This window comes from Squalius cephalus (assembly GCF_949319135.1).
Source record: "Squalius cephalus genome assembly, chromosome: 13".
NCBI lineage: Eukaryota > Metazoa > Chordata > Actinopteri > Cypriniformes > Leuciscidae > Squalius > Squalius cephalus.
The window spans coordinates 29,949,498-29,977,156 of record NC_137134.1 but is presented as its reverse complement, the minus strand read 5'-3'; the positions used below and the strand labels follow the sequence as shown (position 1 = coordinate 29,977,156).

The 27,659-nt window shown below is 42.4% G+C and overlaps 1 long non-coding RNA gene across 2 annotated transcripts; it reads right to left on the bottom strand.

The window, feature by feature from the left end:
- Positions 1-16,272: 16,272 nt before the first annotated feature.
- On the bottom strand, positions 16,273-17,451 carry LOC307169905. 2 transcript variants are annotated; one of them, XR_013823239.1, is made up of 4 exons: positions 17,340-17,451; positions 17,095-17,157; positions 16,834-16,928; positions 16,273-16,453 (listed from the first exon to the last, which is right to left on the bottom strand). It is a non-coding gene; the product is annotated as an uncharacterized lncRNA (long non-coding RNA). The 2 variants fall into 2 exon arrangements; XR_013823240.1 differs by lacking the exon at positions 17,340-17,451 and having other exon boundaries at positions 17,091-17,108.
- Positions 17,452-27,659: the final 10,208 nt, after the last annotated feature.

The window sequence follows — 27,659 nt, the reverse complement described above, 5'->3', positions numbered from 1 at the left end:
AGGTTGGGACAGACCGCGCAAGCGTTTCTGCCCACCTCCCAGCTCTCCTTTCCTTGTCCTGTCACCTTCGCCACTCAGAGTGTTTCGAAGTGCAGGCCATTTTTCACCATCTCTACTCAGCCCGGCGCGGGAGGAAGGAGACGCTTTTTGCTTTCTCCCCTCACCCCCGTCACTCTCTATAACTGCCGGTCGCATCCTCGGAGGCAATTTCCGTTTTCGTCCAGGGCAGGCAGACCTGGTCACCATGACCCCAGCTTCTATACCTCCCATCATGTGCCAGGACGCCAAGGGCCCTCCTGCACAGTCAACTTCTCTACCTTACGAACTTCAACACGGCACCCTCACTCAGGTATGTCGTCTGCATTACAACATCCCTCTTCCTCTTTCTCATTTCTTTCAGGAATGGGAGCGCTTACCAGGGGTATCGTCTTGGGTTCTTCGCACAGTTCGGTTCGGCTACACTCTTCAGTTTTGCCGCAATCCCCCCTGTTTCAACGGGGTCTTTCCTACTGTAGTAGACCGCGCCACTCAGGCTTCTGTGCTTCAGCAGGAAATTTCATCCCTCCTTCTCAAAGGAGCAATAGAGGAGGTTCCTTCAGGGGAGACCGAGCAGGGCTTTTACAGCCGTTATTTCCTGGTCCCGAAGAAGGGCGGCGGTTTGCGTCCCATACTCGACCTCCGCCGACTGAACTTCGCCCTTTACAAAGGGAAATTCAAGATGTTGACGCTAAAGGCCCCCTCCTTGAACTGCCACCTTATCGTGGTGGAGGGGTTTGAGTACCCGAATGACCCTAGGAGCTATGTTGTCTGGGGCTATATGCCCCTGGTAGGGTCTCCCAAGGCAAACAGGTCCTAGGCGACGGGTCAGACTAAGAGCGGTTCAAAAACCCCTTATGATGCCAAAAAAAATGAGGACCGTGACGTCGCCCGGTATGGCGCAGCCGGGGCCCCACCCTGGAGCCAGGCCCGGGGTTGGGGCTCGTATGCGAGCGCCTGGTGGTCGGGCCTCCCCCCATGGGGTCCGGCCGGGCTCAGCCCGAAGGAGCGACGTGGGGCCACCCTCCCGTGGACCCACCACCTGCAGGAGGGACCGTAAGGGGCCGGTGCAAAGTGGATCGGGCGGCAGTCGAAGGCGGGGGCATAGACAACCCGATCCCTGGACGCGGAATCTAGCTCTAGGGACATGGAATGTCACCTCTCTGGCGGGGAAGGAGCCTGAGGTTGTGCGTGAGGTTCAGAGATTCCGACTAGAGATAGTTGGGATCACCTCTACGCACGGCTTGGGCTCTGGAACCACACTCCTTGAGAGAGGATGGACTCTTCACCACTCTGGAGTTGCCCATGGTGAGAGGCGGCGGGCTGGTGTGGGTTTGCTTATAGCCCCCCAGCTCAGCCGCCATGTGTTGGAGTTCACCCCGGTGAACGAGAGGGTCGTTTCCCTGCGCCTTCGGGTCGGGGATAGGTCTCTCACTGTCGTTTGTGCTTACGGGCCGAATGGCAGTGCAGAGTACCCGGCCTTCTTGGAGTCTCTGGGAGGGGTGCTGGAAAGTGCTCCGACTGGGGACTCCATCGTTCTACTGGGCGACTTCAACGCCCACGTGGGCGGCGACAGTGACACCTGGAGGGGCGTGATTGGGAGGAACGGCCCCCCTGATCTGAACCCGAGTGGTGTTCTGTTATTGGACTTCTGTGCTAGTTACAGCTTGTCCATAACGAACACCATGTTCAAGCATAAGGGTGTCCATCAGTGCACATGGCACCAGGACACCCTAGGCCGGAGGTCGATGATCGACTTTGTAGTCGTTTCATCCGACCTCCGGCCGTATGTCTTGGACACTCGGGTGAAGAGAGGGGCGGAGCTGTCAACTGATCACCACCTGGTGGTGAGTTGGATCCGATGGCGGGGGAGGAAGCTGGACAGACTCGGCAGACCCAAACGTACTGTGAGGGTCTGTTGGGAACGCTTGGCCGAATCCCCTGTCAGAGAGATCTTCAATTCCCACCTCCGGCAGAGCTTCGACCAGATCCCGAGGGAGTCTGGAGATATTGAGTCCGAGTGGACCATGTTCTCCACCTCCATTGTCAACGCAGCCACTCGGAGCTGTGGCCGTAAGGTCTCCGGTGCCTGTCGAGGCGGCAATCCCCGAACCCGGTGGTGGACACCGGAAGTAAGGAATGCCGTCAAGCTGAAGAAGGAGTCCTACCGGGCCTGGCTGGCTTGTGGGACTCCTGAGGCAGCTGATGGGTACCGACGGGCCAAGCGGACTGCAGCCCGGGTGGTTGTGGAGGCAAAAACTTGGGCCTGGGAGGAGTTCGGTGAGGCCATGGAGAAGGACTATCGGTCGGCCTCGAAGAGATTCTGGCAAACCGTCCGGTGCCTCAGGAGGAGGAAGCAGTGCCCTACCAATGCTGTTTACAGTGGAGGTGGGCAGCTGTTGACCTCGACTGGGGATATCACCAGACGGTGGAAGGAATACTTCGAGGATCTCCTCAATCCCGCCGTCAATCCCGCCATCACGTCTTCCATTGAGGAAGCAGAGGCTGAGGGCTCGGAGGCGGACTCGTCCATCACCCGGGCTGAAGTCACCGAGGTAGTCAAGAAACTCCTCGGTGGCAAGGCACCAGGGGTGGATGAGATCCGCCCTGAGTACCTCAAGTCTCTGGATGTTGTGGGGCTGTCTTGGCTGACACGCCTCTGCAACATCGCGTGGCGGTCGGGGACAGTACCTTTGGACTGGCAGACCGGGGTGGTGGTCCCTCTTTTCAAGAAGGGGGATCGGAGGGTGTGCTCCAACTATAGGGGGATCACACTTCTCAGCCTCCCTGGGAAAGTCTATGCCAGGGTACTGGAGAGGAGAATCCGGCCGATGGTAGAACCTCGGATTCAGGAGGAACAGTGTGGTTTTCGTCCCGGTCGTGGAACACTGGATCAGCTCTATACCCTCTACAGGGTGCTGGAGGGTTCATGGGAGTTTGCCCAACCAATCCACATGTGCTTTGTGGATTTGGAGAAGGCATTCGACTGTGTCCCTCGCGGCAGCCTGTGGAGGGTGCTCCGGGAGTATGGGGTCCGGGGCCCTTTGCTAAGGGCTATCCGATCCCTGTACGACCGGAGCAGGAGCTTGGTTCGGATTGCCAGCAGTAAGTCAGACTTGTTCCCGGTGCGTGTTGGACTCCGGCAGGGCTGCCCTTTGTCACCGGTTCTGTTCATAATTTTTATGGACAGAATTTCTAGGCGCAGCCAGGGGCCGGAGGGGGTCAGGTTTGGGGACCACACGATTTCATCTCTGCTCTTTGCGGATGATGTGGTCGTGTTGGCCTCATCAAACCAGGACCTCCAGCATGCACTGGGACGGTTTGCAGCCGAGTGTGAAGCGGCCGGGATGAGAATCGGCACCTCCAAATCCGAGGCCATGGTCCTCAGTCGGAAAAGGGTGGCTTGCCCGCTTCAGGTTGGTGGAGAGTTCCTGCCTCAAGTGGAGGAGTTCAAGTATCTCGGGGTCTTGTTTCACGAGTGAGGGAAGGATGGAACGGGAGATTGACAGACGGATCGGTGCAGCTTCTGCAGTAATGCGGTCGCTGTACCGGTCTGTCGTGGTGAAGAAGGAGCTGAGCCGCAAGGCGAAGCTCTCGATTTACCGGTCAATCTACGTTCCTACTCTCACCTATGGTCATGAGCTTTGGGTCATGACCGAAAGGACAAGATCCCGGATACAAGCGGCCGAAATGAGCTTTCTCCGCAGGGTGGCTGGGCGCTCCCTTAGAGATAGGGTGAGAAGCTCGGTCACTCGGGAGGAGCTCAGAGTAGAGCCGCTGCTCCTCCACATCGAGAGGGGTCAGTTGAGGTGGCTCGGGCATCTTTTCCGGATGCCTCCTGGATGCCTTCCTGGGAAGGCGTTCCGGGCATGTCCCACCGGGAGGAGACCCCGGGGAAGACCTAGGACACGCTGGAGAGACTATGTCTCCCGGCTGGCCTGGGAACGCCTCGGTGTCCCCCCGGAAGAGCTGGAGGAAGTGTCGAGGGAGAGGGAAGTCTGGGCATCCCTGCTTAGACTGCTGCCCCCGCGACCCGGCCCCGGATAAGCGGTAGAAAATGGATGGATGGATGGATGGACGCTAAAGGCTATCATATCTCAGATTCGGCCAGGGGATTGGTTCGTGACAGTAGACCTAAAGGATGCTTATTTTCACATCCAGGTTGTACGGCGACACAGGCAGTTCCTCAGGTTCACCTTTGGAGAAAGAGCGTTCCAGTACAGGGTCCTTCCCTTCGGCCACGCTCTGGCCCCGAGGACATTCACGAAGTGTATGGATGCAGCTCTGGCCCCATTGTGGCTCCAGGGCATCCGTATTCTAAATTACCTGGACGATTGGCTCATTTTAGCCCAGTCCAGGGAGCTAGTGACCCACCACAGAGACATTGTCCTGAGTCATATCCAGTCTCTCGGTTTGAGGTTGAACTCGGAGAAGAGTGGTCTTGCTTCGGCTCAAAGCACTGTCTTCTTGGGGGTGAACATGGATTCCGTTCTCATGCAGGCCCGCTTGGCTCCTGCATGGATTTCCAGTCTGACGACATGCTTGGCCCGTTTTTCGCTAGGCCATTTCGCTGGGCCTAATGGCCGCGGCCTCCTCCGTGCTACCGCTGGGCCTGCTCCACATGAGACCCTTCATGTGGTGGATGAAGCTCTCAGGGGTTCGGCCCTCCGGGCCAACCCTTTGCCTACTGAAGGTATCGCGCAGTTGCTTTCGAGCCCTGGCAGTTTGGCGGGACCCTCTTTTCCTTTGGAAAGGGGTCAGCATGGGTGCGGTATCTTGTCGTCAGATGATTACGACGGATGCCTCTCTCACTGGCTGGGGAGCAGTTTTCGAGGGCAGACCAGCGTGTGGGGTCTGGACTGGCGGGACTCTCTCTTGGCACATAAACTGCCTGGAGTTAAGAGCCGTTTTTCTGGCTCTGCATCATTTTCTCCCTCTTCTGGAGGGACACCATGTAATTGTCAGAACAGACAACATGGCAGTGGTGTCTCATGTGAACCGGCAGGGGGGTTCTCGGTCGCGCACCCTAGACAGGCATGCGCGTCACCTTCTCCTGTGGTCTCAGAGCAGATTCCTTTCTCTAAGAGCAGTTCATGTCCCAGGGGTTCTGAACCTCGCAGCAGATTTTCTGTCGAGGCAGAAACTCAGATCGGGAGAATGGATGTTGAACCGCCAGACGGTGGCCCTGATCTGGGAGGTTTTCGGAGAAGCGGAAGTGGACCTTTTTGCATCTCAAGAGTCGTCCCAATGCCCGCTTTGGTTCTCCCTGAGTCCCCCGGCTCCATTAGGGATAGATGCGTTCGCTCACCCTTGGCCAACGCAGAAACTCTATGCCTTCCCGCCCATCAAACTGATCCAAGCGGTCTTGGCCAGAGTGAGAGAGAGCGGAGTACGCCTCCTCCTGGTAGCTCCGTTCTGGCCGTCTCAGCAATGGTTTTCGGAGCTAATTCCTCTGCTGGAATCTTCCCCCTGGAAGATCCCGGTCAGGGAAGACCTGCTGTCCCAGCTGCAGGGCAGGATATGGCATCCTCGCCCAGACATGTGGAAGCTGTATGTTTGGCCGATCAGAGGCCGTTAGCATTAAAGCTACACTGTGTAACTTTTTTAGTTGATTCTTAGCAAAACACACTTAGTTTTTCAAAAATATATGTGCTCATTAATGTATATTTACTTCTTTCAGGTAATAAAGTATTCTCGTAAGTTTATAATCTGCCATTGAAAGTACATACGGGTGAGTGGTTAGAATGCCGGTCGCCATGTTGCCCCTCCATCTTGAAACTACATTCGCCAAAGAGGGACATACCGGTAAATTCAAGCTTCGCCTTTTGCGTTTTTCACTCAGTGACACCGTGACGAATGTGAGGGGGAGATTACTCGCGAGCTCGCGAGCCGCGACTGCCGGCAGATTTGAAAGATAGTGTGGTGTGTGTGTGTGTGTGTGCGTTCACTCACATTTGAAAGAGAATTAAAACGTCAACGCGACAGGCAACGCGCCAAAGTCAATATTGGAGTAACTTTTCCCAGATGGAAAGAGCTCATGAGGAGCAAAGATTTTAAAACGGACGCCGAAGTTGCCTGCTTTCTTCTCGACAGGTAATTCAGCCTATTTGTGTAAATTCTATGTTTTATAGTTGCTTGTCTAACCATAGCATGGTTGTGCATAACCCCGAATGACCTCTAGTATAACTTCATCCTCTCGTCAATGGTGAAAAAGTATTGTTTACCTTGTAACATAAATCTGTGCTGCGACGGATCACAGGTGATGAATAGTTTTAAAGGTGCAATTTTTTAAGCTATATAAAAAAAAGGACACTGGAAATTGTAGTTATTTTACACATTGTAACGTTAGCCTAATCTGATTATGCTGGGATAGCCGATTCCAAGGGTGACGTTTACCTCCTGACATCTGTCCTGTAGTTTTATTCATTTTAGACGTATTATTGTTTATTATTGTCATGGACGAAGTAGTCGATAACTGGAAGCCATGTTCATCTTGGAATAATACGGCCACCGTAGGAGTTAAACGCCCTCGGAATTGAAAGGAACAGAAACTAATATTCACTGGGTAGTCATATACAATTTCACCGCTAGATGGGGGAAAAAAATCACACAGTGTAGCTTTAAGTTCTGATCTCCCAACTGACGTTCAGGAGACCATTGCGAGTGCTAGAGCCCCTTCTACAAGGAGGCTATATTCTTCCAAATGGAAGGTTTTTGAGACATGGTGCTTAGCGCATGATAGGAGCCCAGTTAACTGCCCTGTTGGTTCAGTACTGGAATTCCTGCAGGAGAAGTTTGCTTCTGGAGCAGCTGCTACCACTCTCAGAGTTTATGTCGCAGCTATTGCAGCACATAGGGAATCGGACGAGATTCCCCTGGGAAAACTAAGGTTAGTTTCGGCCTTCATGCGTGGGGTTAAGCGCCTGAAACCGGCTCGCTCCCCTAGAGTTCCCTCATGGGACCTTTCTGTTGTCCTAGAAGGTTTGATGAAGGCCCCCTTTGAGCCCTTGGAGTCAGCTCCAGAGCGGATTCTGACTCTCAAGGTTTCTCTTTTGTTGGCTTTGTCTTCATTAAAGCGGGTAGGAGACTTACAAGCTCTTTCTGTTAGCGAGTCTTGCTTGGACTTTGCTCCTGGCTTGGTCAAGGTTTCCTTGAGGCCGAGACCAGGGTATGTCCCCAAAGTTCTTTCCACAACTTTCCGCTCGCAGGTGGTTAACCTTAACGCTTTCCACCCTCCTCCATTTTCTTCTGAGGAAGATAGGAGGCTTAACTTGCTCTGCCCAGTTCGTTCTCTTAAAATATATGTAGACCGCTCAGGCGGTTGGAGGAAATCTAACCAGCTTCTGGTTTGCTTCGGTGCTGGCCGCCGTGGGCTTGCTGCATCAAAGCAGAGGATTTCTCACTGGGTCACAGAAGCTATCTCGTTGGCTTACGAGGTGCGTGGCTTGCCTTCACCTCTTAGCATTAGAGCACATTCCACCAGAAGTGTGGCATCTTCTCAAGCTCTTTTTAGAGGAGCACTTTTGGAGGACATTTGTGTTGCGGCAGGCTGGTCCTCTCCGCACACTTTTGTAAGGTTCTATAATTTGGATCTTGACATGACCCCGGGTTCCCAGGTTCTTTCTGTTTGAACTCATCTTGGTCGTTGTCTCATTTATGTACCAGTCATGGAAAGCGCTCTAGCTTGGCGAGTTTGGTATTCCGTTCCCACTGCGCTATCCGCAGCGTTGAGTGAACCTATGAAAGAGAACGTCTCTGGTTACTTGCGTAACCTACAGATGGTACCCAACCAGAATGCCTATTACCGCCGCGCCAGCCGCCGCGGTGATTTCAAAGTCGTTCCCGAAATGACCGCCAGGTGGCGCAAAGGGACATTGTGCAAAACAGCAGCAATAGCCGTATTTTAAAATGTAAGTGGGTTAAATATAAAACCCTAAGCCTGATAGGCATATTTTTCATATATATAAATAGGCCTATTAGGCTACAACAGAATAGAACCAAAGATAGAATCAATTTTAGAACTGAAAAAATAGAATCAAAAGTTAAAAATAGAGACGATATTAGGAGCAATGACGCTGAATATTTTTACTATTCTATTGAGGAATTAGATAAATGAAGAGCTCTCGTGAGCGATACAATTGCATAGTAATTTATAGTGATTTCAAAAGCAGTCCTTAAAAAAAAATACATGGAGTAGTGTGGTATAATTTTTCAGAGATTACGCGGAACGGGTTTTAGTTAAGATCCTGGTTTCAATGCCCTTAATGTATAGGCTAGGCTACTGCTTTAAAAAAATGTCACAACGCGTTTCGAGATTGTTTTGAATTAAACATTGAAGTTTAAAATGTAGTGTTTTGGCACACCAGGCCGAGTGGCGTTACGCATCGTTCAAAAATCAAGTTTTATTCTGACATGTTGAATTGGCGTTAGAATTTTTTTTTTTTGATTTATTAGATTTAGATTTTAGATTTCGTTAGATTTATTTTTCTCATAACAGCTAAAATAACTTAATATATGCCTTGTCTTAATATGACCTACTTAATATAGGCAATAGGCATATACTAGCCTATATAATAGCCTAAATTAGCAAAACTTGGCCACTAAATATTTAATTTTCAATTATTTTAATTATCACAATTAAAGTTTTAATTTTATTAAATTGAACAAGCGCAACAATTAGCATTTAATCAAATATTCTAAAAGATGTATTATTAATAATAATGTTATTTCAACATAATATTTCGTTTTTTCGACATAATATGTGTGCGTGCAACAAGCAAGATGTGTATTTGTAAATCCGGTGATGCGTGCATTGATTTTTATCAATAAACTAGTGTTTTCTGACAGTGTCGACTGCAACGATGAAGTTGACGATCGCCATATTTGTAGTGAACGCACCTAGAGAGAAATGCACATAAAGACATAATCAGAGAGTAGCCTTTTTCTTTTCGTTTTGAATTATTTCGTTTGAAGACATTTCAAGCTTTGTGTATTTGATGTATTTATCATGTCTGTGTGAGGCATACGCTGAGTTTCGTTAAGTTAGGAGGATGAGATGCGCTCCAGCTGACGTGCAACGCAAGTGACCGCGCGGCACCTCCATGATTAGTGTCTGTTATATTTGCTTCTCTTACTTATTAAATACAGGCAATTGGTTGATGAAAAATTTATTCAAATTAAGATACAATTTATAGAAAACGAAATTCACTTTAAATAAAGGTTTTCTACTAAACAAAATTTAATGAAGTGGTCAAAATCATGTCTGACCCACTCCATATCCATCTCTCGATATAATGCATCCTATCTTACTCGTGCTGTTCACTTTTCATATTCAACATAGATGGAAAAAAATAACATTATAATATTTTAACAAATATGATACTAAATGAGATTATTTAATGGCTACAACAGTATAGTAGGCCTATAGACTCTATTTGTACAAATTGCTGCACATTAATTTAATTAAATAAAACCTTGTAACGAATTCACACTGTATGGTAGACTGTGTACAGTTGAGACACCTTAAATAACTTGCGTTCGCAGCAAGCACAAGTTGTGATTTTTTTGTGTCAGCTGGGAAGGAAATATATACCAGACCTCTTGGAACTTTAATTGAATACATAGCGTTGGTGAAGCATACTGAAATTACATCCCTACAAATTTATTAGGCCCTACTGAAAATAAATGTATCGAATTTAAGCAAAGTAGCCTAAATATTAAGACTGTAAGCCCTTTGCTTTTTACTTAGCCTATAAAGGACTCTTGTAGCCGAATTTGTGTTAATTTAATTTGTAGAGGATTTTTTTAACTCAAACATTAACACTGAAATAAATTAAACTAAACTATTGTAATTTTTTTGGCACACGACGACGAGTGGCGCTATGCATTGTTCCAAAGCCAGGTTTTTTTCTGGCATGTTGAATTAGTGTTCGACAAACGCGGCGGCGCGTTCATTTGAATGAAGACACACTGGAACGTTAGGCCATGTCGCAATGAGTGAATCGTGGCCGAGTGGTTGAACTTACGTTACGATCATTTAGATGACACGGTTTCGAATCCCGAACTAACTTGGACTACTGATATTTTTATATTAGCCTATTAATGCATTTTATAGTCTATTGTTGATGCAGAGAGATTTGTCTAGTTCTAAAACATAGTTTTTTGCTTAGCCTATTTACAAAATAAAATCACCATGCATTTCCATTTTACAATAAGCAACAAATAGCCTATTATACAATGACTTTACTTCTGTAACCTATAATGATTCCAATCGTAATTTCAAAAGCAGTTCTGTTAATATATATATATATATATATATATATATATATATATATATATATATGACTTTTAAACGACAAACAATAAAATCAGTTCATGGTTCCAGTGGCAGTAATGCATCCACGGCTTTTCAAAATGTCACAAAGCGTTTTGAGATTGTTTTGAATGAAATATTGAAGTTTATAATGAAGTGTTTTGGCAAACCACGACGAGTGGCAAACTCTTTGTTTTGTTTTGCAAACTCAGCTAGCCTGTGGGGGGTTTGGAGAAGGCAATAGTTGCTTTATCGTGGGGGTGCAGGACAGAGGTGTTAATGTTCCGTCTTTCATATGGAGAGTGTCGGAGCCAGCCTGATGAGCAGGCAAAGGCAAAATTATTTTAAGGATTAATCTCAAAATCTCCAAAAGTCCATAGCCTATGTACAGTAGGCCCTATATCTTATTAAATTATATATTGTAGTTTTATTGATTGTATTTAAAGGTTTTCCACACACAATTTCAATTTAGCAGATACAGAGCTCTTTAATTCGCGACCCACCTCGTTTTATTGTGAGGTGAATTCAGCAAGGCATGTTGTAGGCTATCTTTGAAGGAACAAAAGCTATTTGTTACAGTTTTTTCTTTCGTGATTTGTGTGGATGACACACAGCGACATATACAGTATTATCAGCTGTATGGTGTTTTTTTACGCTGAAATGCTTAATTTCGAGAAAGCCCCGCCGCGCGCAGTGAGGGAGACCAAACTTACTAAAAAAATATCCAGAGCGAGAGAGACAAAGAAAAACGCCTGTTCTTAATTTATGTTGCTTTGAACTTTTTTCGTTTTGTACCGTTTTAATTTTTTAATTTAGCTGCAAATTCTTTGACAATAGAAATTTAAAATGTTGCAAGAATAAGATTGTGTTTCTTATTTTGCATCACAAAGGGAATAAACTCTATCGATGCAACCCTGTTTAAATAAATAAACTGTTCCGACACTTTATTCATACCTTGAAATGTGCGATGGGTTTTCAAACTTCATTAATTTTCTTTTTCTTTTACATTTTCATTGTTTATTTTTTAATTGAAAGCAATACTGTATTGAAAGTATTTTTCTGATTTGTTCGATCTGTTTTGAAAAATGTCTTCCGTTGCTATGGCCGGGTATCACTGTCAGTCATCTCAATCTCGTGAATGATTCACACACAAATTTCTTTTTAGCAGATTAAAGACGAGCTTCATCATCTTAATTTTCTGGTGCAATCGGCTGACAGTCTTCCTCATCAGATGTGTCGTCTTTGCAGCGGCTCAACTGTAGCAAATTTATGTTGTAAATTGATAATTAAACAAGATGATTGACTTTAATAAACAGATGCATATTTAAGCATCAAGAATGGAAAAACACAAACACTGTCGGCTACACTGAGATTCGATCTCAGATCGTTTGAAGCTCCGAGAGACTATTGTTAATGCATTGACCACAGAGCTATCGTCTGAATAGCCTAGGTCTACTATTTTCTCTGTTTTAAAAGTTTGTTATATTCTTTTTTTATTTGCTTATGTTTTTTAACATTAGCAATTTACTGTCTCGAAATTATGTGTCGAAAAAATTATTAAAAAAAGTGTTTTTACAAGACCTTGTGCTGTTTATTTATTATTATTATTATTATTATGCAGATGTTAATTCAGCCATTCTGTTGGATAAAAATTGTCCCTAATGTAAAATGGAAATTAATGGTAATTTTATTTTATAAATATAAAATATTTAATATAGGCTATAGGAGAAAAAAAAAACAATATGGTGTAGCAATATTTTAGAACTATCAAATCTCTCTGCATTAATAATAAAAAAGTAGCCCATGTTTGTTCGGGATTAGAACCCGTGTCATCTGAATTATTGAAACGTAAGTTATAGCCTACCACTCAGCCACGAATTTGTTTTGTTTTAATTTGTTTGAAATGTATTTTTACATATTTTGCTTTCGTTAATGTTAACCAATTCTGTTGTAGCATAATAGGCCTATATTTTTTCCCTAAAAGTTTGTTTTATTCTCTGCTTTGTTTGTTTATATTTTTACATATTCAATCAGTCTCATTTTTGTTCAAATAATGAAAAACGGTTGTTGTTTTTTTACAAGATCTTGCGCCATGTTTTTTTTTTTTTTTTTTTTTAAATAAACAGATAGGAAATTTACCTTTTAAAATGCCGCAGTTGCTGCTGTTTTGCCCTGTCACTTGCGCCACCCGGTATAGCCTAGTCATTTCGCGAACGACTTTGAAATTCGACTGGTTTATTTTTGCTGCGGCAGTAATAGGCATTGTGGTTGATTATTTATTAAAGAATTCAATTGATACAACATGTAAGCCTATTTAATTCTGAATATAACAAAGAATGCTTAAACCGACTAACATCGGTTAGTAACTGCAAGTCCTGAAAATGTTTTAATTTTACGGTAAATTATTTTAATTTATTTCACTGTTATGTTTCAGTTAATAAATCTACAAACACATTAAAATAACACAAAGTAAATGACAAGTAACCTATTGACATAACCTTTCTAAATTATAGAAAAACTGGGCACACAATGTTACCGTGTGTCTACTTTGTTTAAATTTAATGAATTTGAATTCGTTTAACCACAATATTTATCTTGAATTTATCTGTGACCTCAGCTCAGATTACTGCCGCGGCAGATTACGTCATAAGGAGAATAAACTGACACTTTTCAAAGTCTGTGATTACAGCGCCACTCAGCGGTAAAAGGCAGCAAATACACATCCCAATTTTGCCGCCGCGGGAACGGCGGCGGTAAAAGTCTCATTCTGGTTGGGCACCATCTGTATGTTCTCTGAATAGGGAACGAGATGCTGCGTTAGCTGCCAAGCTCCTCGCGCTGCTGACAGTTTTTCTTTTCGGCAGAGAAATCTGAGGAGAAGATGGCGCGCGCGCATTCATGATGATGCGACGTAAGAGCGTCGGGGCGGAGCCAGATTGCGCGAGCGCCATCAGCCAATGAATTGGCGTGATTCTATAGGGCTTCAGACAATTGGCACATTCAGAGAATATCCCACTGCTCACTGCGCTATCCGCAGCGTCTCGTTCCCTATTCAGAGAACATAGGTGTTACGCAAGTAACCAGAGACGTTGTTTATGATTACTGAAAAATTAAGACATTTCTTGGTAGGATTTGCATTTGTAATCATTGTAACTAAAATACCTAAAACATCAAGAGATTTTGATCACAGAAGATGAAAATAATCTAATCTGAACCGCCATAGGAGTTTATTACTCTGAGATGTAAATAAACGTCACAAATATGTTCATAACTTACCGATCAGACGGCAGAAGCACAAACAGAACAAAACAAACATGTGAAACATTTTCTGATGTAATAACACTAGCACAACTGATCTAAACAAACACAACAGAAGTAATGTGAGCAAGACCTCCCCCGACAGAGTCTGACCCTCCTAATGCGCACACACACACACACACACATACACACGCACACACTCACTTGCACACATACACACCACCCCCCCCCCCCCACACACACACACGCAAAGACACACACAAACACACTCTCACACAGAGATACACTCTCTCTCTCTCTCTCTCTCTCTCACACACACACACACACACACACACGTAAACTATGTTCCTATGCCCAATTTACATTTACAGAAGATTAAAACAGATTTTAAAATCCTTGTTAGTCGATGTTGCAGGAATGAATGATGTAGTTACTGTGAGTGAATCTCGTTGTTGTTGTTGTTTACTCATTATGAGCAGCTCCTCGTCGAGTTATTCCAACTTTAATTTACAGTTTTTCTCGATTGTTTACACACATTTTCTAAAAGCATGCCTCATATTCTCAGAACTCTACACACAAATCCAAAAACACACACACAATGGGCAAACCCCCTCAATTCTCCTGCAAAATGAAACTTTACATTCAAAACAATGTTATTTCTTCTCAAAATGGTTTCAAAAATGTTGATTTCAAATGACACACACAAACGATCACATGAATAGACATTTATAAGAACCAGTTGAACACTGATGTGCTCAATGTAAAACACTATGATGAATGCAAAACACTTCTTCTCCATTCATCATAATGACTTAGGCCTTTTTTTTGTTCAGTGTTACACTTTCTTCAGACAGTACATACATAAGTGTGTTGTAAAATATTTGAGAATATTGTTTTTATACTCAGAACACACAACTACACGGTAACAAATATATTTTATTTTTTCCCACAAAAACAATGTACACAGTGTACATCCCCAAGCAACACAAAGTTGTACATACAGTGGTCTACATACTAAACAACAGAAGAATTGACTGTATACAGTTACAGTTAAAAAAAAAAAAAATCCAATGTTGGCATCCATTGCTCCATTGAAGAGCTCTCCTGTTGACCTTTTATACTAAAGCTCTGATCGTTAATTGTAAAACTGTGTGACGGGTGTTTGCCCATGTGATGAGTCAGTGTTCATATTTGAATGGCAGTGTGTTCCTTGTGAAAACAAGAGATTTTCTGCATGAAAATTGTGCCAAAAGCAGAGAATTGTGTGTAGTAGTGTTTTGAAAAAGGTGTGTTTTAGATCTGCAATCTGAGTGTAAAGCAGGAATTGTGCTTGTAGTTTAGCAGAACTGGTTCAGGGGGTTGGTGAATGTTGTGGTCATTGTGTCTCAAGTACCAGTATTTGTGTGTAAGCAATTGAGAAAAACTGTAATAATTATTTTAATAGATTTTAAATTATGCATTCAAATTACATACAATTACTTGCATGACTGTGTTAAATATGTAAAAATAGAAGAATATTTTCTCAATATTGGATTAATTACTTTTCATGGTAAATTAAAGACTAAGTCTAGGGATTTTAAAATTGTTTTTTATTCAATTTTAGTATATATAGGTAGAGTTAAAAGCCCCAGCTGGCATTTTAACGTAGAGTCAGCGTTGAATCAACGTCAGGTGTCAGTGTTGGATAACCGTTGGATTTTGTTTAGATTTTGCAAATCTAATCAACGTTGAAATAGCAACGTCATTCCAACGTCAATCTAATCAACGTTGAAATAGAAACGTCATTCCAACGTCAATCTAATCAACGTTGAAATAGCAACGTCATTCCAACGTCAATCTAATCAACGTTGAAATAGCAATGTCATTCCAACGTCACGTTTCTCAACATAGGTGAATTCGCCAACGTTGAATCAATATTGATTTTAGTTTAGATTTTGAAAATCTAATCAACGTTGAAATAGCAACGTCATTACAACGTCACGTTTCTCAACATAGGTGAATTCGCCAACGTTGAATCAATATTGATTTTAGTTTAGATTTTGCAAATCTAATCAACGTTGAAATAGCAATGTCATTCCAATGTCACGTTTCTCAACATAGGTGAATTCGCCAACGTTGAATCAATATTGATTTTAGTTTAGATTTTGAAAATCTAATCAACGTTGAAATAGCAACGTCATTACAACGTCACGTTTCTCAACATAGGTGAATTTGCCAACGTTGAATCAATATTGATTTTAGTTTAGATTTTGCAAATCTAATCAACGTTGAAATAGCAATGTCATTCCAATGTCACGTTTCTCAACATAGGTGAATTCGCCAACGTTGAATCAATATTGATTTTAGTTTAGATTTTGAAAATCTAATCAACGTTGAAATAGCAACGTCATTACAACGTCACGTTTCTCAACATAGGTGAATTTGCCAACGTTGAATCAATATTGATTTTAGTTTAGATTTTGCAAATCTAATCAACGTTGAAATAGCAATGTCATTACAACGTCAATCTAATCAACGTTGAACAGTCAGCTAGGAAGAAGCCAATTGGTCAAAGCAAGACCAGGAAGAAGATTAATAAAGACATTTCACTGACGTAAGAAACATGCTTTATTGCATGGCTGCAAGTGTGCCAAAATTTCACACAACATCATTTTACACGTGTCGAACTTTAACCTTTAGAAAAACGGCCCAAACATTGGGCAACATTGAACACGGCTGGTTAAATCTTCCCTTCTTGTTACTTCTTTCTGCCACCGCCACCTATCCTCTCTGGTGCATATTTCAAGTATTTGGCCATGTATTCGTCTGCTTTTGTTGTAGTTGTATCAAATGAGCTCAAGACAGCGTCTGATGAGGGGGGGGGGGGGGGGGGGGGAAACAGATCAGTATTAGCAAACGTTAACCTCTCAAATTAAAATATTTTGCAAATATCAACTTTTGTGGAATTGCCAATGTTTCAAGTATATAAATTAGTATTGATCAATGTGCAAGGTCATTGATAATCATGTGCTTGGGCAAGCAACAAAAGGCAGTTGGTAGTAACCAGTGCTGCTGGTAGAGAAGTTAGTCTAGAGCCCAGAATGGAGTACTGTATATAATATTTGACCATGCTCTGTAGAGTCCTCCAACTAAAATGATTTCTTCATTTCTTATGAATTATTATTCTGCTTACTATATTCAATTATTTAAAACACTGTTACAAAACTACTATGTTAAAGCAAACTCACCACAGATTATCTTGTAGAGACGGGTCTTCATGAAGGCAACCTTCCCACTTCTTCCTCTGAGGCTCATTATGGCCATCATTTTATTTGTCATAGTTCTGCCATGGTTAAACAGATTTATATTAGAATATTATATTGCAATCAAGTTCATTATGAAAATGTAGCAGAGAGTGAGTAAGTGGGTGTGTGGGGGGAGTGCATGACAGTATATGACAGGGAACATCACTGTAAACTAATGCAAAAAAGGAACATAAAGTTACTTACGCAGCCATTGACTTCTTCACATGGTCTGCAGCATCAACGCCTCCCAACATCTTCAGTTGTTTACTCGGAAAAGAACAAGAAACAAGAAATTAAAATTATAACCAGAAAATGTGGTCAGAGTCAGACCTCCACAAAGCAGGCACATGATGAGGACGAGGAGTTTGTAGTGGTCACCAAAGTGAACAAGCCAATTGTCATAATGAAACTTTGCCAGCACTTTACAAGATTAATTATTTAAAACTTACCAGTTCTACTCCCTCATTCTTGTCCTCCAAGTGATTCTCTAAAGCTTCAAGCTCTTCTTCAGTGTTTGCCGGCTTCACTTCATAACTTGTTCCAGCAGAGCTCTTTTCCCGCTGTCTTCCCGTATAGTATTTTCCTATAAAATATCCCGAAAAATGAAAATTTCAACATTCATCTTTCTGTTGCTATCCCTCTGCTGACAGCAAAAATTCGTACTACAAAACTGCAGCATTAACTATGCGAGTTGTGAAGCTAGGTCTAACGTGACTTTGCTTACAGATTGGCATGAAATCGTGCTCTCACAACAACCACGCTGTTATCTTAAAAAGGCCAATATCACGCTAAGGTTGACTTCAAGTAAGCAAAACGATGCTTTGAAAACATCTGTTTCGCTGAAAGGGCAAGGGGGTAGAAACAGGACAACAGTGCAGAGACTGACAGGTCCGATGGAAGGGCTAACATTAATGTTATGAGAGTAAGGTATTAAAATACGGGATATTTTACAGGAAAATTTGTCCACATACTGGTCCCTGGTTTCCCCATTTAACGTATCCCGGTAAATTCCACATACTTTTCGGGATTCTAGCATCTTTTTTCTTTCTTTTCTTCTCCCTACTCTGTTTCTCCTCGTTCGACTTGCTGTATGTTTACATTCGCGAGGCCATCAACATGGCCGCCACGCCAAGTATGACGTCACGACGCCCATATTAATATATGTGACAGAGTCAGGCACACACAACATTTATTTAGGAATTTTCTAGTTATAAAATGTGACTTCAAAAACTTTGCTTACCGTTTGAGATCCCAGCAAACATGCTCCTTTGGGGCCCGAATGGGGCCCTTGCGGGCAGCCCACTGTGGGCCCAGATACCGGCGTGAAATGCGGGGCACATGTGGGCCCCACACTATGGGGCCCAGGTGGGGCCCCATCGGGACAGCCCAAAGTGTGGGCTGACTGTGGGCTGGCCCACACTAGAGTGGGCCCCCATTGGGGCCAGTTGTGGGCCCACAGCAAACCCCTTAGGGACCCGTGTGGGACCACTGTGGGCAGCCCACTGTGGGCCCAGATACCAGCGTAAAATGCGGGGCACATGTGGGCCCCACACTATAGGGCCCAGGTAGGGCCCCATCGGGACAGCCCAAAGTGTGGGCTGACTGTGGGCTGGCCCACACTAAGTAGAGTGGGCCCCCATTGGGACCAGTTGTGGGCCCACAGCAAGCCCACGCTGTGGGCAAAGTGTGGGTATACTGTGGGTACATTGGGTTAAGTGTGGGCATACTGTGGGAACACTGTAAAAAGTGTGGGCATACTGTGGGTACACTGGGAAAAGTGTGGGCATACTGTGGGTACACTGGGAAACGTGTGGGCATACTGTGGACAATGCAAAGATGTATTGTAATATACCTGTGGCCTTAACAAACAACAAGATTAGTTTGGTTGTACTTTGCATTTGCCACAATACATGCAAAATAATTGCACTTGTTGAAAGTTGAAGTAGTACATTATTTGTTATATGTTTCAAATAATTTCATTTATTCACAGTCATGTAAAAAAAAAAAAAAAAAAAAAAAGTATATATATATATATATATATATATATATATATATAATATATATATATACACATACATTACCGTTCAAAAGTTTGGGGTCAGTAATTTTTTTTAAATACTTTTGAAAGAAATCCCTTCATCTCATCAAAGCTGCATTTATTTAATAAATACATTAAAAAGAGCAATATTCTGAAATATTGTTGCAACTTAAAATAACTGTTTTCTGTTTTAATCTATTTTACAAAGTAATTATTCCTGGGATGTTAAAAAATTATGTTAATAATTTATTACAGTAGCCAGCATCCAGTCGTCAGCATGTAAATCGTGGAAAAAAAATCAGGAACGTTTGAACAGAACTGTCAAAAGAGCAGCATTTATTTTAAATAGATTTTGAGTCTTTTGTCTTCAGAGTCCTCAAGTCTTCTGGTTCTTCTGCTCCTTCCACCATCCCAGTCTCTTGCATTGTGATTTAACAGGATCAGGATCAACCCCTTCGGATGCTGCGGCCAGGCTGTTTTTTGTGTCAGTTTTTTCTCTAAAGTGAGAAAAAAACAACAATTGAAATGTTAACATAAATTTTTTTACAAAAAACAAAAACAAGGGTTGTTCCAAGTGTAATTTATATATGACTCGAGAAACCTGAGAATAATTTGAGTTCCGGAAAAATAGTTACAGGTGTTTATTATTATTAAAAACAAATTTAGGCGGTGTTGTTGAAAGAGAAACATACCGAGAGTGAACCAACTGAGGGCATGATGAAATAAGAGCATGAGAACAATTTATTAAAATGATCAACACAACGTAAAGAATAATTTTGTCAACTTGTACTCACACTCATGTCATTCCAAACCTGCATGATTTCTTCTGTGGAAGATGATATTTTGAAAAATGACTCAAAAAGTCAATGGGATCCAATGGGATTTTCATTGTATGAACAAAACAGATTAAACATAATTCAAAATATCTTCTTTTACATTCCACAGAAAAAAGTAAATAATACATGTTTGGAACAACATGAAGAAAAAACCTTTTAATGTCTTTATCAATAAATCATTGATAGATTTAACTTGCAGCCTGAATATGTTATTTTTATTAAAAAAAAATAGAGGGAATGTGTCTGACGGTCAAACGAGTACTTACACAGAAAAAGAGTGACCTGTGCCTGAGTGGCTCTTTTGGGTTTATTATTTAGCTGTTTGAGACACATCACAATTAAGGAAAAAAGAGAGAAGACAACTGAATATTAGTCAAATATTACATAAATCTATACAAATAAAAATGATTCTTTTTTCATCAGTGATTATTGACTAATTAATAGTTAATCTCTGGTCCTCGAAGTGCACTGTCTTGCAGTTTATGTTCAGACCTGATCAATCTCACTTGCTATTTTAACCAAAAGAGCTTGATTAGCTTGTCCAGGCGTGCTGGACCAGGGCTGGTGCTAAAGTCTGCAGGACAGTGGTCCTCAAGGGCCAGAGCTGAGGTCCCAAAATGTTCGGAACATGACTAGATCGATCACTTACAGCAGTGGTGTCCAGTCCTGGTCATGGAGGAGTTTAGCTCCAGCCTGTCTGTAGTGTCTGCTGATCCTGAAGACCTCGATCAACTGGTTCAGGTCTGCTTAACTGGGGTTGGAGCTCAATTCTGCAATCAGGATTAGATTGCAATAAATACTGAAAAGAGAGAGGACAAACAACATTTCAAATACAGTATTTAATGTTGATCTTAACTTTAAGATTAATAAATGCTGTAGAATTGTTCACTAATTGTTGCTTCATGTTAACTAAAGCTAACAAAATGAAACCTTATTATAAAGTGTTACCATTTATTAATAATGAGAGAGTTGGCCATATGAGTATAAAATGAATTAATAGGAATCTTAAACTGGTTCAAACTAGGCTACTGTATTGTATATTCATGTTAATACTAGGCACAAATGGCATTATAGCACTCCTTTCATTTGCCCTCCAGGTGGGCGTTCCTATAATGGTGTGAGTCATGTGACGTCACGTGAAATCAATGAATTAACCGTCCAGTGAATATTTTTAAGTTAAATAAATGAGTTTACTTTCATTCACACATTTGGAAATTGTCAGCAAAACCTTTACAATACTATCAAAATCTCTCATATACTGTACACGTACAATGTGATTAAAAGCCTAAATTACAGCACAAGTTAACCTGCCTCTAGCTAGTAACAGTTAGCTGCTACTGTTAACTTAACGGATGAGATGCTAGCGGACTTTTCCTGAAGACACTAAATCATTTCTATAAAGTAAATATTCAACGGAAGCGTGTCATTTACATGAAAGAATGTGTCAGAAGCATTTGTATGTACTATTTGTGTAAGTTTGGGGACTAAACTTACCTGAAAGTAGTGAAAACAACAGTGAGAGACGGAGTTACTGCTTATGTCAGTTGAGCTGTCGTCCCGTTTCCATGGTAACGGCCTCCGCTCCAGTTCGGTTCAAATGCGGCTCGAATGTTCAGCGCGAGCGCCCATTAAAACACGTAAAAGTCACGCAGCATTTACATAAACATAGAATTGATGGAGGGAATTATTTGATAATCAGATAAAATATCTTGAAAACTTTGGTTTGTTCCATTTGTTCCTATTTTAATAAAACCTGTTTAATTATAACCTCAGAGAGATCAATTATGCAACATAATAACTTAAAAATATCCATTAGGGAACGTTCTCTATAAGTTACTTTAAGGTTATTCAAAAAATAACCACCCTGCAACGTTCTGGGAACGTTATTTTATGGTTGCAAAATAACTTAAAAATAACCATTAGGAAACGTTCTCTATAAGTTATTTTTAGGTTATTTAAAAGTACCCAGCAACGTTCTGGGAACACTATTTTATGGTTACATAAAAATAAAACCAAAAAAGAATGTTCCCCTAACGTTAGTATTTGGTTCCCAAAAAAATAACCAAACGGGAATCAAACACTAACGTTAGGGGAATGTTCTGTGTTAACTGGGTGGTCTGTCTGACTTTATCAGTCTGTCTGGGAACAGCTGCAACAAGCAAACAGGTAAAGATAGTACTTGTCTTGCTGTCTTGTTGACTGTGTGCAGTTTTAGTTAAGTATGGGATTGACTGTTGAATGAAATAACATTTATGACATTTTATGCTGCGTTCACACCAAACGCGAAAATGCGTCAAAATTCGCGCCTGCCGCGTCTAGTTATACGCGTGACCACTTTGTGTGCATTCGCGCGTCAAGAGCGAAATTAACGCGCGTAAAATCAAAAGTTTGAAGCGAAATTTACGCGCGTCACGCGCGTCAAAGGCGAAGTCCGGGGACGAAAGTTTCGAAAGCTGTTGGCAGCCATCTTTTTTAGATGTTTATCGAGCATTAGCATTAGCATTAATCGAGAGAGTCACCGCTCTTATATGCTCTGAAGAGCAGAAACAGCTGCGTAGGGGACATCGTCGCTGTACTCGGGTCCACCAAAACCTCCGGAGGGTTTCAGGAGTTTCACAATTTGCTCCAGGAGGTAGGTTTGGTGGACCTAACGGTGAGGACGCTGACGAGGACAGCGTAGGCCATATAAAGCCTCGGCCTCGAGTGGTCTCTGCATGACGAGCCCGCGCTGTACAGTCCGGTGCGAGGTACACCCTCTCCCGCACCTAATCTGTCATTTATTTTTGTTTTGATAATAAATGGAGCCAGCCTCCAAAAGTGAAACCTGTCCTGTGATTTTTTTGAAAAGTTTTTATACACTTAATTGTGTTTGGTGTCTTTACATTAGATTAATAAAGTTTCATATAGGCTAATCTAGAATAGATATGGAATAAATAGCATTCAATACAAATGAGTAGGCTATCTCTCATATTGAAATCGAGTTTTTATGTGAAAGATTTGCTTTGTTGTGCATTTTAGTCATATTACTAAATAATTTATTGAGGCCAAACATAAAATAACATTAAACTGTCAGTTCACCACGTGACAGTAGCAAGCAGGCAGGCTCCTGATTGGTTAACGCGGCGCGAATTGACGCAGAAGTTCAGATTTTTCAACTCAGGCGGCAGACGCGAATTCGCGTCAAACGCGTGATGCACAAAAAGCACAATTCGCGCTTGACGCGCGAAACGCGCCAGACGCTCAATTCGCGTCATTCGCGCGAACTAGACGCGCGAATGAGGCGAATTCGCGTCTACCGCGCCGCGCTAAACGCCTCATTCGCGCCGCAAGACCTCCAGACGCGCGTAAACGCGTCTTACCATTGACTTAACATTGAAATCACTCGCGCCAGACGCATTTTCGCGTTTGGTGTGAACGCAGCATTACAGGATCGTTAAAATAGTTTGATTAACCCTGAGCTTCTAATCTTAAAACAATGATTTAACTGTATGTTATGGTGGGTTGCCCACAGTAAACCCTCATGGTGGCCCCACAGTGAAAAACAGCTATGGGCCCCGCATGGGCTAACCCACTGGGGGCCTGTGTGGGTTTTTCTGTGGGCAGTCCCACAGTGGGTTGCCCACAGTAAATCCTAATGGGGGCCCAAATGGGTAAAACTGCTATGGGCCCCGCATGGGCTAACCCACTGGGGGCCTGTGTGGGTTTTTCTGTGGGCAGTCCCACAGTGGGTTGCCCACAGTAAATCCTAATGGGGGCCCAAATGGGTAAAACTGCTATGGGCCCCGCATGGGCTAACCCACTGGGGGCCCGTGTGGGTTTTCTGTGGGCAGTCCCACAGTGGGTTGCCCACAGTAAATCCTAATGGGGGCCCAAATGGGCAAAACTGCTATGGGCCCCACATGGGCTAACCCACTGGGGGCCCGTGTGGGTTTTCTGTGGGCAGTCCCACAGTGGGTTGCCCACAGTAAATCCTAATGGGGGCCCAAATGGGAAAAACTGCTATGGGCCCCACATGGGCTAACCCACTGGGGGCCCGTGTGGGTTTTTTGTGGGCAGTCCCACAGTGGGCTTGCCCACAGTAAATCCTAATGGGGGCCCAAATGGGCAAAACTGCTATGGGCCCCACATGGGCTAACCCACTGGGGGCCCGTGTGGGTTTTCTGTGGGCAGTCCCACAGTGGGCTTGCCCACAGAAAGCCCACATGGGGCCCGAAAGGGTTTGCCCTTGCCCACACTGTCCCACAGAAAACCCACACTTACCCACAGTGGGCCCACACTGGCATGTTTGCTGGGATGTTACCACCAAATTCATTCCGAACCCGTCCAGGTCAGAATCTGCCTGACGATGACAACACAGACCCACTTCGCGCATGCGCAATCGGGTGTTGTCTGGAACCGTCAGAGCCAATAGAATCACAGTTGTGTGATGGACAACCGCCGTCCTCCAATCAAGCTCTTGTGTTGAACGATATTCCAAAATGATCAATCAGACTGGAGTTGCTCTCAAAGTACGCCAGGAGATGTAGAAAGCGTCTCAATTCTCTTTTGGCTGATGTGTATTTATTTTTATTTTTTATTCCTTATGAAAACATGAATTGTATCTAAATGATGTATTACAAGATCAATTTCTTTTTTCGGCAAATTGTAACAAATGTGTTATGCAATAAAAAAAAAAAAAAAAGAAAAGATGTAACGTTAGAAAGCGCTTTTATCACGACTCAACAAACGTTTAATTCAGAGTTGATCTTTCAACGTTGTATCATTATTCATGTATCAACACTTTTTCAACAGTTAATTGATCAGCATTGTTTGGATGTTGGAACAACGTTATTTTTCTATTGATATATTTCAACAAAATGTTTAAAAGTCATGGTTGTAAAAAAATAATGTTGATTTGACGTACAACTAAAAAAAATATTTTTATTTCTATGTTGAATCCGTAGTGAGTTAACAACACCACTTCAACCATTTAGTGTTCAACGTTGTTTTGACGTTGAATTAATGTTACTTAACAAACGTTTAATTCAGAGTTGATCTTTCAACGTTGTATCATTATTCATGCATCAACACTTTTTCAACAGTTAATTGATCAGCATTGTTTGGATGTTGGAACAACGTTATTTTTCTACTGATATATTTCAACAAAATGTTTAAAAGTCATGGTTGTAAAAATAATGTTGATTTGACGTACAACTCAAATTTTATTTATATTTCTATGTTGAATCCATAGTGAGTTAACAACACCATTTCAACCATTTGGTGTTTAACATTGTTTTGACGTTGAATTAATGTTTTTCCATAAACTGACATTATTTCAACCACATTTAAACGTTTAAGGTCAGTCGAATGCCAGCTGGGGCGTGTCTGATCTCACAGTTTTATTGACGTTCATCTTCTGAGTCAAACTGAAACTGCTGCTGTCGTTTTCTTCAGAAATGTGGTTTTATCTGTTAGTGGACAAACATCTTAGGTGAGAAAATGGCCGTTCAGATCTGGTGTGTTTAGTTTGTAGGTGAAGAGCTTCTTCCTGTCATGCTTTTAATCTACACACAAACATGTTGAGCATGTTGAGAAACTGAGAGAGAAACGCAATAAATACACAATGATCATATTATACTGCCATTCAATAGTTTAGCTTGTTAAAGTTATTATTTTTTTTTGTTTTCAAATAAATTATACTTTTATGTCACATTAGTAAAAAAAAAAACACTGCATAAAAACACATTTTTACATTCTCAGACTGGATCTCTGACCATCACAAACACCAGAAACACAGACTCTGGACTCTGTAAACTACAGATCAACAGCAGAATCATAAAGAGCTTCAGTGTTTCTGTTGTTAGTAAATGTAATTTAGTCATTCCATGCATTTTTCTTTAAGGAATGTTAAAATACACTTTAGTATTTTGATAATCAGATTAATGTTGTTTAATGTTGTCTTTGCCGAAACTGTCTTTAAAACTAATTTCACTCAGAAATTGCTAGTAAATGCCACAAATAATAACTAATAATCAGCAAATAACTTAGAGAAATATAAATTAGAAAAGACAGAATTAGTATTTCTTGTAAAAATTTATTCAAAATCGTACATCAAAGTGTAAAGCTCAAGCCCTAACTCATGTAAATATAGTGTTGGACGCACATCCTGATTGGTCACCCATATATCATCAGTATAATAGTGTTTCCTGATGAGCTCACAGTGATGATGCTGTTCTTCAAAAACACACCAGATGGAGCCATTAATCAGTTTAAGCGATATCATACAATTGATGATCAATGTAGAAGCCAACTAGATGGCTTTACAAACAAAGGCCACTAACTGTTAAACTCAGTCCAAACTCAACCCAGTGTGTTGAGCGTTTAGAACTTGATAGTTGTCACGATGTGGTTTTGTGTCCTGTCATGTTTAGTGGTTCTGTGTCTGTCTATTAGTCATCCCAGGTGTTTCCCATCAACCACACCCCCTTGTTATCTTGTTTATCTTGTTTGCCTGTGTATATAAACCTCTGTGCTTCAGTTGTTGTTTGTCGGTCGTTGTAGCTGTTTCCATGTTCCTGTCCTGAGTTCTGTGTTCCTTTGTTTGCCCTGGAGTTCCTGTTTGTTTCATTAAATTAGTTTTGCGTATGGATTCTCTCTCTGCTTCGTCCTTGTCTCATCATAACAATAGTACAATCCCTTTTGAAAAATCGGCACTTTCTTAACACCTTGAGTGGGGGGTAGGAGTAATCACTTCATTAGGGGTAATCACTTCATTGGGGTCATCAGGTCAGAACCCTCATTCCTTGGTGTTTTCGCTGATAGGCCCACGATACCTCCAAGGGGGGTCAAAAGCAACACTGGCGTCCCAGGTGCGCTCCCCTCTACTTTTACCTCTCTTGGTCATTTTGTATGATCCACATGATCCTTCCGATTTATCCACAGCCAGTTTCTGCTTTGCTCATCAGTCTCTGACAGTGACCTAATAGCTTGTCGGAAGGCCTGTCCTCTGACTGAACCCCTTCAGTACCCTGTGGCTACAAAACCTCTGCAACCAACCTCTACTGGGAGCAACTGGGTTTTCCAGCCCTGTTGTCCTGCTTCGGCTGCTAGGTCTGAGTACTTCAGCCTCTTTCATTCGCTTCACTAACTGTAGCCTCCCATGGCACAGCTAATTCCACAATGAACAAGGACTTTTGCGAGGTTAACCACAGGATCAGGTCCGGCCTGAGGTTAGTTGTGATTAACTGAGCTTCCAGTCTAGGTCAACTTTCATTTTCCATTCCCGGACAGCGTCCAGCAGGGTCAAAAGACATTTTTGTTGCTGGCTTCCATAGACTGTAAAAAAAGATGGACGATGCCCCTTCACTCTCTTTCATTGGTGAAAAGTGAAGCCGCCATAATCCTAATATAGCGCTGACATCTTGCACTGATTTGGGACCTGATTCTGCTCAGTAGTGAGCGTGAAGTTTAGCCGTGATATCAAGGTCCCGCTCTCACTCCCGCAAAAACGGTTAGTACAAAGTTTATTGGAGAGAAACTCATTGTGTCAGTGTGAAATAAACAGTTATGGACATGTAGAAATTAAAGTTGAAGCTCCAATCTCCTCCCGAAAATTCTCCAAAAAGTCTGTTGGACTACTTCATTTAGAGAAGCTGTCAATCACAGCTGTCAATCATGACGTCACATTCCCGTTTTTATAGCATCAAATAACTAACTAAGACCAAACTTATTTTAAACAAAATGAACACTTAAACTTACATCAGCATGATAAATACTACTTAAAATGGCAGAAAATATATTTTGAAAAAAAAATTAAATTGTAATTTGATTGTTTAGTTTCCATTGCGTCCATTAGACTTCATGGGGAGGGCGGGGTTTATGACCTATACTGGGACCAGCCACCTGGGGGCGATCGA